This window comes from Mytilus californianus, unplaced genomic scaffold, assembly GCF_021869535.1.
Source record: "Mytilus californianus isolate M0D057914Y unplaced genomic scaffold, xbMytCali1.0.p SCAF_82, whole genome shotgun sequence".
NCBI lineage: Eukaryota > Metazoa > Mollusca > Bivalvia > Mytilida > Mytilidae > Mytilus > Mytilus californianus.
In genome coordinates, this window is record NW_026262737.1 from 246,465 (window position 1) to 263,013 (window position 16,549).

General features: G+C 34.1%; 1 long non-coding RNA gene across 1 annotated transcript; it reads left to right on the forward strand.

Moving 5' to 3' along the window:
• Positions 1–8,892: 8,892 nt before the first annotated feature.
• LOC127713864 (uncharacterized) lies at positions 8,893–12,160 on the forward strand. The gene is made up of 3 exons (XR_007987502.1): positions 8,893–9,126; positions 10,689–10,828; positions 11,928–12,160. It is a non-coding gene; the product is annotated as an uncharacterized LOC127713864 (long non-coding RNA).
• The last annotated feature ends 4,389 nt before the right edge of the window (positions 12,161–16,549 follow it).

Genomic DNA, 16,549 nt, shown 5'->3' on the forward strand with positions numbered 1-16,549 from the left:
GCTCAATATCAGACATTATCATCGGAGATTATATGGCAGATTTCGTAAATAACAGTTAACAAAAAACGTACATGTATATACTGGCGAATGATCAACGCATTTGTCGACAAATGATGAAACAACACGTTATAAGTTCCATGCGTCCGGAGCGCTTTTCCAAATTTAGGAATGCTCAAAGTTTGAAAGCCAAGTATGTATTGAAACTGAAACAATGGAGAAGTTATTTGAACAAAAACGAACCTAACAAAAGTAGCAAACATAAAAATAACAAAATACCGAATTTCGAGGAAAATTCTAAACGGAAAATCCCTTAGCAAATGGCAATGTCAAAAACTCAAACACATCAAACGAATGGATATCAAATGTCATATTACTGACTTGGTATAGGCATTTTCTTATGTAGGAAATAGTGGATTAATCCTTGTATAAAACAAAATAAAACTAGTTAAACCTCTCACTTGTAAGACTGTCGCATAAAATTCCATTTCACTGACAACGATGTGTGAACAAAACAAACAGACATAATAGGTAAAAATGTCACACACAAAAAAATGAAATCAACACGTTAATATCAATTTTATGCGTTTTAAGCGGTTGTCTTGATTTATCTTCACCAGGAACACTCAAAGCCGAATATTTCAAAGCCAACGATGTATAACTGTATAAGGACCGAAAACGTTGAAGAGCTATAAACCAAAAAGGACCTAAACATAGCCAAATCCATCTGAGGCCAACTTTGCCTGAGGGAGTTGAAACCTTAGTTTCTGTATAATTTAAGATCGTTTGTTATGAATCATGTCAGTACCGAAGTACTAACTCAAAAATAGGGGTACAGCAGTCAACATTGTGTCAAATCCCAAATATCCAAATATGTCAACAAAGAAAAACAAAAAGGCATATAGACAAAGCATGTTAGCAAAAACGAAAGACAAGAATACAAAAATTTAACAAAGCACAATATCACAATGACGGGATATACGAGTACCGAACCACGTCAAATGGACACTACCAACAAAATACTAAATAGTAAAAGTAATAATTTACCAAGACAAATAAAACATGTAAAACAATACTATAAACTCGAGTCTACATGATTTATATACTCAGGTTCATAAAACTGATTAGTATGCTATTTATGTTATAAATAAACTATGATATTCACCCGCCACGTACATAAATACTTCGATTGATTTAGAACCTAAGTTTCTAAAAAAAAAATAGTAAATTAGTAAAATATGTCACGTCAGTTCCGAATCATTGTCTACTGAGCTTGCTGTTTTTAAGTAATCAGAATAAAACCACTGCTTACATCACATATATTGATAACATAATAGAAATAAGAAGATGTGGTATGAGTGCCAATGAGACAACTCTCCATCCAAGTCACAATTTGTAAAAGTAAACCATTATAGGTCAAAGTACGATCTTCAACACAGAGCCTTGGCTCACACCGACCAGCATGCTATTAAGTGCCACAAAAATCACTAGTATAAAACCATTCAAACAGGAAAACCAACGGTCTAATCTATATGAAAAACGAGAAACGAGAAACACTTATGAACCACATCAACAAACGTCAACCACTGAACATCAGGTTCCTGACTTAGGACAGTAGCACAAAATGTATCGATGACCCTTTTGCCATTTGCACCTGATTTGATCAGATTTAATACATGACTTTAAAACAACAGAAATATACTAAACATTTGTATTATTATGGAATAACAAACTTTAGCTTTATTTTTTTATTAAGCATTATTAGACAGACATTAAAGATAGGGGGTACTTTCATTTTAGAGCTGTTAAAATCATTGTTAATCTTTGATCGCTTTTTCAATCACTAAACATTTGATTTAATTTTCTCTAACATAACTAGATCTTTAACTTTGGCTTCAAAGAATTTTCAAAAGATTAGATAAGCACCCAAAAAGTATATAGACATGGGAGGGAGAAACTACTGAAAGTTCTAATGAAACAATATCCCTCTGCATTATCTATCTGTGTGGCAAATTAAGGCAGCAGTAGTTAACCATTGTTCAAATCTCATATCATATCAAGACAAATCAAAGGTACACAGAAAAACTAATGGAATCAATTGACCCCACAATGTGCGAGGCCCGGGATATTTGACCGGGTAAGCGTCGTTTACTTTTCACTTTGTTTTCACACGCAGTAAAATGTTATAATGTAGAATAAGACACCATCTTAAAATTACAGAAAAGACAAATTTCCTGAAATCTAAAGATCCTACACTGAAAAACATGTTGCTAGTGAGTCGTGAAACAGACTTAATCAGTTTGTGATGGCGGTCCTAAAACCTACATGTATGCAGTATAGATTTCAGTTGTTTTCCCTCTTCACTGTTGGAGCTGTTTTTGAGTACGTACCACACCCTTGCTCACAAAGCTCATATAGTGTTAGCATGCACGGCCATAAGGTATTAATTGCAATATGTACACGCCATAGGAGAGGTGAATAGGATATGTTACTGCTGGAAATCACCACGTGTATTAGCATATTGACCTGATGATATCAGGATATGGGTTGTTAGTCAAATCTTAACAGGAAGTAGTGAAAATATTAAAAAACAAACGATTCAGATAGAACAAGAATGTGTCCGTAGTACACTGATGCCTAACTCTCAATATCAATTTCTATGTTCAGTGGATCGTGAAATTGGGATAAAAACTCTAAATTGGCATTAAAATTAGAAAGATCATATCATAGGGAACATGGGTAATAAGTTTCCAGTTATCTGGACTTCAACTTCATCAAAAACTACCTTGACCAAAAACTTTAACCTTAAGCGGGATAATGTAGAATCTTCATTGAAGCATGAGTACGAATAATGTAATAATTAATTCGTGTGATGTGTCATTTGTATGGAAGAGTTGGATCTCCTTGAACTATGTTTCAATTCCAAAAAGTCTATCGACTCAATGCGTTTATTGTATCCCTTGAACATGTTCATAATTACATCTTTACGTATAGTTATTTGATTTGATTTTTTAATCATTACAAAATGTATAAATTTAATAGATCTTAGTATTAATCATTGGTTTATTAAAGACATTTATGTATATCTATAATTTTATCTGTTTGATTTGAAACGTTTAAAATTATTGTATACCAATATAAAAAAACCTTTTATACTTTTATAAATATGATTTAGTTTCAAGTTAAGTAAGTTTACCGACTGTGCAAGACCTTCATGGTAGTCAAGGTTGTTAAAAAACCTCGTCGTTAAGTGATTTCGATCGATGAGGCAATCTACGGATAGTAAACCTGCCTTTAACTAATCCTGGAGTTGTTTACTTTTAAAGCCATATTATTGAAATACTATGTAAAAACAGTTATCTGTCTGCTTTTAATTTGAGTAAAATATTCATGGGGAATAACACATGTTTCATTCTGCTTTTAAGAATACATTATTTAAGTTGTTGTCTGCATCGTCTAAGTATTGATCCTGCTTCTTGTACACTCATTTATTGATTTAATATAATGTATATAACTATGTCTGAATTCAAATGAAGCAGACATTGTCTTAATTTCTTTGCAATAAATGATTCCCTGAAGACAAATGCATGTATGCTATGTAACACCCTAAACACAAACACACACAAGATACATACGCACAAACACAAACATAAAACACCATAACCACCAGTTTATTCCAGAAACTTCAAACTTATGTCAAATGCTTAAGTGAGATATTATGATAGCAACCTACGCAAAGCATTTGAATTCTTTTGAAAAAGACTATATATGAAAACCGAATTACATTATCTCCCCATAATGATAAAGTGTTGAGAAAATTTACAAGAGTTATCTTACATTAATCACAAAGAGGGGCTAACAAACATTTTTGATAAGAGCTTAATTAACGTTAAAACAATGTTCAACTAAAAATGAATGTTACTTTAATTAATTATAAGGACTACATTAGCCCTATTTACTAATTTCATTTGATATTATGAATTTGTATGACAATAGATAAACATGCTAAGTGCAGGGTGTCTGCTGGCGGTCGCCATTTTCGCATTTTGCGAAAAAATAAAAATTGTGGCGATTTAAATTCATTATTGGCGAAAGAATTTGGCGAAAGAAATAAAAAAATCGATTTCATCCATCTTGTTTACTTTTTTTCGGGTTTCTCGAACTTTGCCTGATCAGACAATATTCGGAATTCACATTGAACTCGTAACATCTTTTACAGAAAATCAATAATCAGCTGAAAAAAGTTAAATCAAAAGAATACTGAACTCCGAGGAAAATTCAAAACGGAAAGTCCCTAACCTGAGTGCATTATACAGCTGTAGGCAACAATGGATTAATTAATAAAGGTGTTGATTGTTTTATTTTACGAAATGATGTGGTAAAATGGCGTCACATGACACCTAAAGGATTTATTTACAACTTTGCAACTTGAAACGCACGTGTTTGATGCATAGTTTTACTTCTCTTCGTTTTCTTTTTAACGATGATCCGGAGAAGAAAATTGTTGTAACGACGAAAATTGTTTAAAAGCAAGAAAAATCTCCGACTTTTTAAACTTTTATCCTTTAACTTTGATAGAAATGATCGATTTGAAATGGGTACCTTACAACTGCTTTAGCGACGCACGTATTTCAAGCAGAGTTTTACGTTTCGACTTTTTCTTTTTACGATGGTCCGAACTTTTGCTACGAAGAAATAAATAAAATTGTAAGAAAAATCTCTGACTTTAGTCTTAATCCTTTCACTAGACGGGAAATATATATCCGATAAACTTATTGAAAATGCATCTTGTGTTCTCAGAAGTAAAAAAATATGATTTCATGATGTATATATTTCAATTTTACTGTATCTTTTGAAAAGTAAATGGTTAGTGTTAAATCATTACAATAGATTTAAAAAAAAAGATTTGTATATTTCACATAGACAACAATGGGTCAAACTGATTTTTTTTTTGTGAGAAAGAAGGAAAATTTTAAAGAAAAATATTTTTATGTTATTTGATAGTTGACGAAAAGAATTTGAAAGTGGCAAAAAATATATTGTTTTGGCGAAAGAGGTGGCGAAAAAAATTTGACCCAGGGAAAACCCTGCTTAGTGTATGATATATTATAGTTTGAAGTCGTCCATCTGTGTCAATAAATGTAAGATAAAACAAAAAAGTATTTTTTGTTATAAACATACTCGTTTACTTTTCTTTCAATCCTGTTTGTTTTCCATTGTTCCTTTTTAATAAATTATGTAATCTTTACTAGTTGTTCAATCACTATTTTTCACTGTCAGAACAAGAGTGAAATCCGTTCCGATTACTATGAACGACGTTGTTTCGTGTAGTCTGTTCTTCGTTTAGGGTGGTTTACCTGCGGCTGTATACGGTCGGCCTTTACATTTTTTACATGTCAAACATTTACGTAAGATACTGTTTCAAACTTGTCGTATATAAGTAGTTGATATCGAATATGACGGAGTAATGTGACGGTAACTGACATGCCTGAGTCATGTGAGTGTAATTGTGAAATGTAATCATCCATTACAATGAGTTGTGTTAGTCTATCTTTTGTAGGTAGCAAAAATGTTGTAGATTCATTCAATGGTGCGTTGGGAATCCGTCCTTTACATAGAATCAATTTGTTCTTATCCAAAAGAAGTCTCGGTTGTTCAACTTAGTTGTGTGTCTTGGTCCCTCCTATTTGTAAGCGTTTGTTTGAAGTCCATATATTGTCTTTACCCTACTTCCTGAATCAAAGTTTTCGTTGCATTCTGTATTTCTTGCGTATTAAGTATTTCTTTTGGGTTGTTAACAAATCAGGACCGTTCATCCATTACACGTTGTCTAAGAACTTTTCGTTTGTTATTTCTCTTGATAGCAAATCGGTGGGACTGAATTCACTTGGACAGTATTCCCCTGTCAGTTCTTAGATGTCATTTACTCGATTGGTGATAAATTGTTTGAACGTCATGTTTGAACTTTCGCAGCTCAACGGAATTTGGCAATCGCTCCGTAATATGACACGATTAACATTAATTCAAGTCAAAAGTTGGTGATATATAAGTTGACTTCCAATTATTGCAGCCATGAGTTCTAGGCTTGGTATTGTTAGATGTTTTAAAGGTGATATTCGATTTGTTTACATTAAGAGTGAACCCTTATCATATGAATCGAGGTATGAACAAACTCCGTAAGCTTCCATGCTACCATTCATAAATAAATATATCGCATTATCTTTATTCGAATCCGAGTGTGTGCATAGACATTTTACCGTATTTAGACAATTTATGCCGGCCCGCAGGAACGTTAAGGGCGTTTCAAGAAATATCCCATTTTTATACACAGGAAAAATCATATTGAACTCAAAGTTAGTTTTCTTTGCTTAAAGGTTAAAATGCACGTCACAAGCGTAAACAGGGGGAAAAGGGTCTATTCTGAATCACATTCCAAACTTTTATTTATAGAAAAATATAAATACACTAGTGTCACGTGACTTCAAACTGAAAGTAAGGACATTTCCTAAAAAAATCAAAAGAGCAGGTGCAAGATGAAATCCGATTGCCCTGGTTTTTGGCTCCCTGTAATCAGGATAACTTATTTTACTGGAAAAGTGTTGTGCCTAGTTTTTAATAGAGGTGTTATAAATAAAAAACAATAAATCGTGGAGAATATTTACGATTTATTGACCTTTTGGCACTTCGGATTGTGAAATTTCTTTTACACGAACGCTATATCACAAGGCACAGCACTTTTTGAAAAATTTGAAATGTGGCCTTTCTATTGTGCTAGCGTGTATTTATTCATGATTGAATAAATATTAATATGATTTTGTAATTTGCATTTTAGTTCTTATTTGAATTTACTTTAAAATAAAGATGAGACAGATTCCGAAGAAGAACAGAGACGCGCTTTAGATGGTAGAAATGACATAAAACAGCAGGAGAATCCACCTGAAGACAGTTCGTCGTCATCTTCTCCGACTATTAGACGGTCTACCAGGGAAAGGAGACAACCAGCTTGGATGCGGTCAGGTAAGTATGACACATCGCATTCAGCTAGTTTGGTTACAGAGAAAGATTGGTACCAGAGGATCCAGTGTATTACATCATTGGCAGAGACCAACTTATTTGAAGATCTACAATCAGAAGCAGCAAAGACGATTTCAGATATTGTTAAAACTCCACATAGCAAATGACGGGACGTCATTTCAGATCAGGGAAGAGTATGTGCTAGCGTGTATTTATTCATGATTGAATAAATATTAATATGATTTTGTAATTTGCATTTTAGTTCTTATTTAAATTTACTTTAAAATAAAGATGATTTTATTCCTAATTCATATTTGTGTTTTCGTTTTCAAATAGATTAATTACGGATTGTAATTAATTATGAGTTGTACTATTCGTATTTTATATTCACAGACTTTGACGATTGACTAGTTTCGTCTTGATTGTTACTCACTTATACTATTTTGATGGTCAGTGTTTTACGCTTGATTTGACCGCACACTTTCTGCTATTTCATTGGTTATATATCTTTTGGCGGTTTATTTCTATTGAAGTCTATAGTTAATTGTGGATTGATGTTCAAACCGAACAGACGTTTCATATATTTTCTTTAGTCTGTATTTGCTGTTTCATATTTTGTATTATTTGTATTGGAGGAATTCCACGATTATTCCAGGTCAGTTTGTTTATTTATCTCTTTAGATATTCTGTCTATATCTTATTTTCATCGTAATTTTATTACCGGATTAATCAGTATTTCACGCACGAGTAATTTTCCATTTTAGCATGACTTCGTAGTAAGAATGTGTATCGTTTGATTGGTGAATGAATGTTGTAAATTATTTAAAAGATTAACGTAACTTTTATAACAGGCACATTATTATTTTACATTTGAGTTACATAATTTAAGCCTGGAAATAAATAAGTGTAAAGATAAACGTAATGAATGGCGAATATTTGAGCAGAATGAGTCCGAGAGTAAATGAGTAAAATGTTAACTTGATAAATACTTTTCAGAGTCTTTATAACATTTTTGTCTCAGATTAATAGATTTTAAGTCCTATAAAAGTCTGTGCATAGTAACTATAATTTAGTATTTGTTATACAGGTTTTATGACAGAGTTCTGCATATGATGTAGTAATACGTTGAGGCATAACCTTTGTACCTCATACGAGGTAAGAATGAGTGTTTCAGTTGTAGTTGCTTATTATTTTATTAGCTTAGTTATTTCGCTTTGTTTTGCTTAGCTTAGCTTTATTAGTTAACTGCTTTTCGCTATTGGCTTTATTAATGCTTATTTTGCTTAGACTGTTTGTTAATAGTTTTAATGGCTAATTCGTATATTATAATGTTATTGCTAAATGAGAGACTATATTTCTATTTTGCTCTTTTGACAAGTTAAATTCTGTTTCGAATGTCACAGGAAGTAATATTTTGATAAGATAAGGTTTAATTGTGTATTTTGTTAACTTCATAAACTGTGACGTATTTTACAGTTAATTGGTTAATTTTTGTAAGTACACAGATTACGTAAATTTATGTTATTAAATGTGATATTATATTACAGGGTTTCATTTGATGCTTCACGATAATAAAAACTATCCAGAACCCTACATAGTCTACTATTTATTTACGTCCCAGATAGTGCGACTACATTGTGGCGTCCACGTTTTTGGAGGATAGTGAAGGATTCATGACAAAACATCAAGATAGAAAAGGATCCGTTGGCTCCGACCGGAATATTCCAAGGAAGAGAAATAGTGAAGCCGTAGCTCCGGCCGGCGTATTCTAGAATTTGTAATCGAGTGTGGCCATTGTTGACAGTTCGACATCCGGTACTCGAGTAGGCCCAAGACCACAATTAATGACCCCACTTTTCGTTGTTCACGAATATAGTTCCCTTTAATTTAAGTGTATTTTTTCTTAATTTTTTTTCTTTGCCTTTCTCATTGATTTCTTAGTTTTTATGGGGTGGAAGTGAAAGAAGAGAGGTAAAATAAATTTTTGGATGTTGTATTTAAACTGATTTTGATATGGAAAGAGTGATTAGGCCAAGTGCAAAAAGGTAATATTTACAGTTTTCGGAACATCTCTTGACTTGTCGATAGGGGTATGGCTGTGTAGTGGCTAAATTTGTAAGAGTCATTGGTTCAATCTTTCTGAACTTTGGATATATTTTTGGACTAGTACTATACATTACACACACAAAAGATTTGACAAAAATGCAAGGTGCAATTTTTTTAATGAGACAAAACGTTATAAAGAACTAATAGAGGAATTAATTGTGGTCTGTGGCCTAAGAGGCTGATACCCAAATTCTTGAAAATAAAGAAAGGACCAACTTTTTTGGCAGAAAGTCACTTGAAATGATAAATATTATTGGTTTATTGTAATTTTATTCAATACTTATCTTTAAACCGGTTATAATATGCAATTTTAGGCATTTTTGGCCATTTTGATGCACTGAAAGCCCTTTGACCCCAGTTTCAGCCCTTTCTGTCAATAATGTTGGACTCTTTTTATATTTTAGAATATATTACTACTCTATTGTCTTACAAAACATCACATCTTCAAAATGGATGCATTTTATCTAAAATATAGTCAAAAATTAAGAGATAGCTCTGCACCTGGCTATAATGGGCAGTGTCAAATTTGGACAGGTTTATGTACACCTAATGGCAAACATGGAGTTATTAATTGTAAATTTCCAGATGCCAGGGGGTGGAGACAAATGCATGTGCACAGGCTTGCCTACATGGTGCATCATCAGAATATTTTTATTGATAAAACTGATGATGTTTCGCACCTGTGCCACAATTCGAAATGCATTAGTGTCGAACATCTGTCGTTGGAACCTCATGGTTTCAACAACAGCCGGCAGTCATGCGTTTCAACCGGTTCCTGCTTAGGCCACCCAGATCCCCTCCCTCCCTGCAGAGTGGAGTTAAAAATGGACAATAATAATTTGGGTAAAATAATTATCGGGTACTTTTTTATTTTCATTTTACTTCTTTTTTTTTCTGGGGCAGGCCAAAATTTTATATTTTTATCAGAATGGGAGAAAAAAAGGAAAACAAAATTGGAAGCTAATGTACAACAACTTTAGATTCTTTTTTTGATATTTGGGTGGTCCTGAAAAGGACCTTTTATGGTTTTGTTTGCTGGTGGCTCTGGTTTCTCAGTCTGCAGCAGGTCTTGGAAGCTTTGGTTTGCAGTAGCTGTCATGGTCCTGGAACTGTAAGGCAGGCTGTGGATCTAGTTGACCTTTGCAGTAATAGTCATGCTTTTTGTTCATTTCTCTCCATGTCTTGTGTTCTGCAAGCTTTTCTGCATTCTGCTTTAATCTCCTTTCTTGAACTGCTGGTCTTAGTATGTAATCTCGGTTGTATTGAAAGTTAGTGTCCATTTTCTTCAGGTGAAGTTTACTTCGTTCTGAAAGGTCTACCCCTAGATTTGTACATTTCAGTTGTGTCGAGGTTCCCGGCATGTTGTTATTTCTATGTACTCCCGAAGCAAGTCGTCCTTCCATATTTTTGGAGTAAATTACATTCTTGGGCAAATTAAGACTCAGTGCTCTATGTACTCCTTCATTTTTGTTTGTATTGTCATAAAGTTTCATACTTTCAATAGCTGCTGAAGTTAATTTCATTTTCAGGATTTCTTGAAGTAAAAATTTATCTGTTTTATCCATTTGCAGGGCAGTGATCTGGTATGTGGACAAGTACGATGAACGACTCCACCAGTTAAGTGCAGCATCACCTTTGCAGACAATGGAATATTCCGGACACAGGGTGCAGTCACTATCATAGCAGCGAAGAGTTGCCTCGAGCACTTTTGGTAAGTCTTTGCTTATTTCATCAATGTTTTTGTCATATTTCTCCATCAGTTTCTTTAATATCATGGAGCATCTGCACTTTAGATCTTTGCTAAACACCGTCCTCAGTTGTTTATTTTCCTCTTTTGTTTTTCCATGGAACATTCCGGCACTGTATTGAGCTCACAAAGAGGCCCTGAATTGAGACTGTCCCAAATGTACATGATCTGCCAGTCTTTCCACTTTCCACATTGGTTCGAGAGCTGTAAGGGCGTCTTCAATACCTCTAGCTGAACGTCCATCTCCATCTGTGGTCACATACCGTACAAGACATTTCTGGAGTCCTAGCTGATTTCCTATCTCTATTCCCAGCTCGTACTCTGACAGGGCAGCAGCTCTGTATAAATTTGCTGTACATTCTTCATGGCCAGGACATTCTATTGGAAAGCCTTTTCCTCTAAGCCAAGCCCCTTTCTAACACATCTTATTCTGCGCAACTGCAGCTACTATATACTTTTTATCTGTCATTGTTTCTATTGCAAGGGCAAATGCTTGAGTGGCATTCTGACCGGGTTTCTTTTTACTAACAATTGTGTTGCTGTTGTATCGAGCATCCACAGTTATGTTAATTTCATCTTCTGGGACACCTCGCTTTCTGTTGTCTTCTTTTACTAGTTCCAGTTTCTGTGCCATGTCTGTTTTGTTCAGTTTGACCATTTCAGCTGCTACTCTACTGGATGTGCGTTGCATACTGCTTCGACATGGTGGTGGTGTGTCCATTCCTGCAAGGAGTTGCTGCACTGTTGTATTTCCAATTGGGCAGTCCTGCAAAGCAGATGCAAGGGCTACATTTGGTTGTCCTTGGTTGGGTCCTGGTTTGCCATTAGCTATTTCTTTGTACATCTTTATTCTGTCTCCAATAAAACCACAAGTTATGCATTTCAGGGTATACTGCCAGCAAGTTCCCCACTTTTTCTGTTCATGATAGTCAACATTAAATTTAGGACAGGATGGTGAGTCCACTTGGTGTTTATCATAAGTACTGTTGTACAAGCTGAGTGTCCGTTGACTGTCTATCCACCTCATACCAAAATGTAATGCTTTATTTTCTTCTCTTTCCAGGTCAGCTTGCGAGCGAAGAGTACAGATGTTACCAGTCGTCTCTATTTTGCAGTCAGAAGATTGAAAAGTTTGCCGCACATGGGAAGTACGTGCACTACCTGATTGAGGGATCGGTATTGATGTCTGGCTTTGGCTTCTACCACTGGGTTTTCCAGCTTGGAACCATCCAGGATTTCTTGGAGAGTTGTCTTTCTTTGACCTGTTCTTGGTATAGCCTTTAGTGAACATTTTGAAAATTTAGCTGGATCCTTAATATCCCAACTTGGACTGATAGCATAAACTTTGGACATCCTTATATTTATAATCAAGCATTGTATGATATCTGCTTTGATGTACATTTTTTCCTTTGATGCAGTCTGTGGTGTAGATTTCAAGAGACCACCTTCAGAGGCAACTCTGAATTAACAGAGTTTTCTTAGCAGTATCCAACTAAGCCAATTATTCTATTATTAGGGGTCCAGATTAAGATTGTTTCATCCAAATCTATTGAAAAATGTTACTTTATCATTTATTGAGAGATTAATTTAACAAAGAAGCATATTTATTTTTTTTATTAATTTTTTTATAATTTTTTTTATCAAAATGCAATATATTTTTTAATAACTATTTTTCTTACAGAAATCTGTTATAAAATTAAAATCTATTTATCTATAAAAATAAACATAACAGAAAACTTTACTAAAAAGTTTATTTCAGAGTAATATTTCAAGGAATAAAGAAATTACACTAGTTTGAAATTTTCATTACATGTAATCTGACCTGATGTTACACATGAATATTGGTACCTCAGGTAAACAGGCCAAGTACCTGTGAAATTTGTTTGATTAGGGTTTATGTTATATTTTACTTATTACATATAAGATAAGCAATTTTTTAAGATAAGTTTTGAAAGTTAATTTTCTTTTTAAATATTTTTAATGGAATTTTATTTATGTTCAGTGTTGGTATATTCACTAAATTTACAAGAATTTTAGAAAAAAAATAATTTCAATTTAAAAAACATAATTTTTGATAAATGTTCTTTCAGATTCTAGAAATTTAACCATTTAGCTACTATAGACATTTTACTTTTTTAAGATATCATGTTTAACAAGAAAGTTATTAAACTTTTACTTTTCCTAGTAGTTACATGTTTTGAAAGTTTCATGCCAGAAAACAACTAGAATTATCAACATGAGGGTAGTGTCATTAAAACTATCAGAACTGCCATAAAACTTGTCGGATTGATTTGATATATGGTATGCTAGTTCGATATAGAATAAGCTTAATGCGTGCCATTTTTTGGGGTATTATATTGAAAAAAAGGGTCTAATAGGCCCAAGACCACAATTAATGACCCCACCTTTCGTTGTTCACGAATATAGTTCCCTTTAATTAAAGTGTATTTTTTCTTAATTTTTTTTCTTTGCCTTTTTCATTGATTTCTTAGTTTTTATGGGGTGGAAGTGAAAGAAGAGAGGTAAAATAAATTTTTGGATGTTGTATTTAAACTGATTTTGATATGGAAAGAGTGATTAGGCCAAGTGCAAAAAGGTAATATTTACAGTTTTCGGAACATCTCTTGACTTGTCGATAGGGGTATGGCTGTGTAGTGGCTAAATTTGTAAGAGTCATTGGTTCAATCTTTCTGAATTTTGGATATATTTTTGGACTAATACTATACATTACACACACAAAAGATTTGACAAAAATGCAAGGTGCAATTTTTTTAATGAGACATAACGTTATAAAGAACTAATAGAGGAATTAATTGTGGTCTGTGGCCAGTACGAAAACAACACATGGAAATTTGTCCACAAGTTCAAGAAAGTACCTGATATTTTGTGTTTATTCTTGTATTTGTAAGTTACTTTTCACTTATAATAGATGCATATGTATATTTATCACATGACTATTGGTATTGAGTAGCGATTTATTCAGAATTTATTGAGAAATTTGAAAATATTGTCTTTGAAAATTTTGACGATTTTTCATTTGTAACTTTATTGAATTTTTACACATAAATTAGAGACACTTTAGAATAGGTGACACTTGCCAAGCATTGAAGGTTCATGTTGAACATCACTTGGTGTTGATTGATTATATGTACATGCATGTTTACACTTTTACTTTACATTGTGATTGATACTTGACCACCGGACCACAACCCCCACCCCCTTCGAGGTCAAATTGGGTCAACACAGGTCAAGGTCAACCGGAAGTACATACACACCTTCTATACATATGCACATTGTGACACCTTACCATTGATTGATTGTTTGAAAATTCAAAATTGATTTTTCAATACACTGATTTGCAATAGTTTGCAATTTATTTGATTTAGTCACCCGAACAGTTGTTTTTGGTTATAGTGCATACACGCATACACTTTTGTGAGATAAAGCCTTACATATAGAGACTTTACGTACACATTAACACTTGCATATAACATACACGCATAACATTTGTGCGATTAATTTTTTTCTTTTTCTTCATTTATACCTTAACACATAGGTTGTAACTTTGCGCAACATTTATTTGTATATGCTGTTGAGGTGTGATGTTAGTTACATGTAAATGAGAATTATTAGACATTTTTATTAGTATGTATATTGATTTAGTTGTCTAGTTTGAGTTATATTGTTGATTTTTACATAGAATTTTCAGCACAGGCTTAGACAAATTTTGATATTAGTATATTTTTTTTTTATTTACTGACTATAGGTGATAAATAAGTTTGCATTTGATAAACTTAGTGTGAATCTTGGTATATGATAGAGTTATAGTGCATGTTATATAGGTGATACCATCCTTTATTCCTTTGCATGTGAACCCATCCATATCTCTGCACACATACCTACTAACACTTGTACACTTACACTTGAGCGAGATCTTAGTTAGTTGTCTGTACTATTAGTTACCATCTTTGAGACTGTTTCTGCCAGCTATACAGTTTGTCTTAGGTTAGTGCTACACTGCTAGTGATCTAGAGTTTACTTTACTACTACCTGGTCTTTGATATTTCTGTACTTAGAGTATTTCTTAGACTGATCATTGGTATTGAGTGGACAGATTAGACTTGGACTTGAGCATAGCATAGTATATTATAGTTCATACAGTGAGTTATAGTAGTATATTAGATATAGATATATATTATCCATAGTTGTCGTACCTTTCGATTCGCTTATTATACGCTGATTATTCGACCGTTATAGCTATACTCGGATATTTTGTACGCGCATATTTTTTTTAATATACAGTTTTCAGTATTGCCTGATAGATTTTGATTTTGTTCTGGATTTTCACACTGGAATTTCTATTCAACATGGCTACTAAATTCAAGGAGGAAGACATTGTTACTGAACAGCCAACAAGTCCAAAAACACCTACAGCTGAGATGATGAAGACTTTCGAGATGTTTGAAAAGATGGGAGCTAAACCGAAAGCTGATACCCCCGAGGACTTGAAGAATTGGATGATGGAATATCTGATTTCTCAAGGAGCATTCAAGGAACAGAAACCTGAACCTACTCCAAATCTACTTGTACCACCACCTAAACCAGTTAATGTGACCAAGATGATGATGAACCATCCACCAAAGATAGCCTGGTTCTCAGGAACAGAACCAAAGGCAGGCGATACCACATATGAATTACGGAGACATGAAGTCCAGTGTTTACTGAAGCAGAACTATGAGCAAGATGCTATACTGAATGCAGTAAGAAGATCATTAAGAGGGGAAGCAGGACTTGTAGCTATGAGGTTGGAACTCAACGCAACTGTTAAGGATATAATCCAGAAATTAGATAGCATATATGGAAGCGTCGACAAGAAGGAAGAGCTTTTAGCTGAGTTTTATGGTTCGAGACAACGACCAACAGAAAGTGTAACAGCATGGAGTTGTAGACTGGAAAGAATTATTGGAAAAGCAGTAAATAGAGGACTTGTACGCAGACAGGATGTGGATAACATGCTTCATGAAATGATTTGGACAGGATTGAAACCACACCTGAAGGATATATCAGGACATAAATATGATACCATTGGAGATTTTGATGGACTACGTGTAGCTTTAAGGCAGATAGAGAGCGACTATAGCAGCAGAAGTGAAACACTACCAACAGATACCAAGACACAGATAAGCAAGGCTATTACAACCCAACCTGAGGATGAAAGTCTACAAGAAATCAAAGGTTTGATTAATCAGATCCATACCAGACTGGATTCGAATGACAAAAGATGGGAGCAAGCACCATGGAACCATCAGCAACAACCTACACAACCATCACCATGGCAACCACCAAGTAAGCCAAGTCAATGGCAGCAACCCAATCAGTCATCACCATGGCAACAACAACCACAGTTTAGACAACAGCAACAACAATATAGAGGTAGAGGAGGAAATAGAGGTAGAGGACAGAACAACTATAGAGGAGGCAGAGATAACCCTGACAGAGAATACCAATGCTGGAGATGTGGACAGACAGGACATCTGAAGATAGGATGCAAGGTTAGAATGGACCATAGTCGACAGCATTTAAACTCCCAACAAGCCTATGCAGGGGGAACATCCATAGGTTTACAGAGCAGCAAGGTTCCCAAAGTCAGTCAGGTAAAGACACCACCAGGACTCTTTGGCCAGC